The following is a 702-nucleotide window of genomic DNA, read 5'->3' as shown; positions in this document are numbered from 1 at the left end:
TTATACCGTTTGTTTTCTCGTTGTTTCATTGCTTGTAATTCATAGTTGGTTTATCGAGTTGTAATCTTTCAAGTTTGTTTTCTTTTATCGAGTCAAATGATTTCTAAAAACCTTAGTCTTGTTTGGTTAGACGGTTGTTCCCCAATGTTTGTAGAAGCGTAGTAAACCGCATGTTGTCTAAAGCAACATGGCCCGGTTTATGCTAATGCATGCTTTGGTGCGTAGCCCTATGTCTAATTCGATGAGATTAAGCGTGAGCACGCATTACGAGGAGTGACCCAAGGCCGTGGGTCATGTGAGCCGTGGGCCACCCCTCATGTGCACGGTTTTCAAGGCCAAACGGTAGTGTGTGTTGTCATGTATTGCGTCGTATGTAGCATTTGTATTTAGATCGAGTTGTATCTTTAATTTGTTGTTGTGTCGGCATGAAATGCCTGGTTTGTAATAGGTAGATCCCAACGGCTCCCCCATTCCCCTTCAAGCCTTGTTTGTTTCGTTTGAATGTTGTTAGACTAATCAACCCGCATGCTAAATTACAACTTTGACAAAGTTAGTTTAGTTGCATCTAAAACGACATAGAAATTGTTGTCACATGTTAGGGTTAAAACAACGTTTGCATATCATACATCGCAGTAGCTATGACCTTGTTTGAAATCCGACACTTGACTTAGTAGAGGCCGTTATCGACGGGCGGGGTTGGGT

Source organism: Silene latifolia, chromosome Y (assembly GCF_048544455.1).
Source record: "Silene latifolia isolate original U9 population chromosome Y, ASM4854445v1, whole genome shotgun sequence".
In the NCBI taxonomy this organism is placed as follows: Eukaryota; Viridiplantae; Streptophyta; class Magnoliopsida; order Caryophyllales; family Caryophyllaceae; genus Silene; species Silene latifolia.
The sequence above is the reverse complement of the archived record's forward strand: the minus strand, read 5'-3'. Positions refer to the sequence as shown.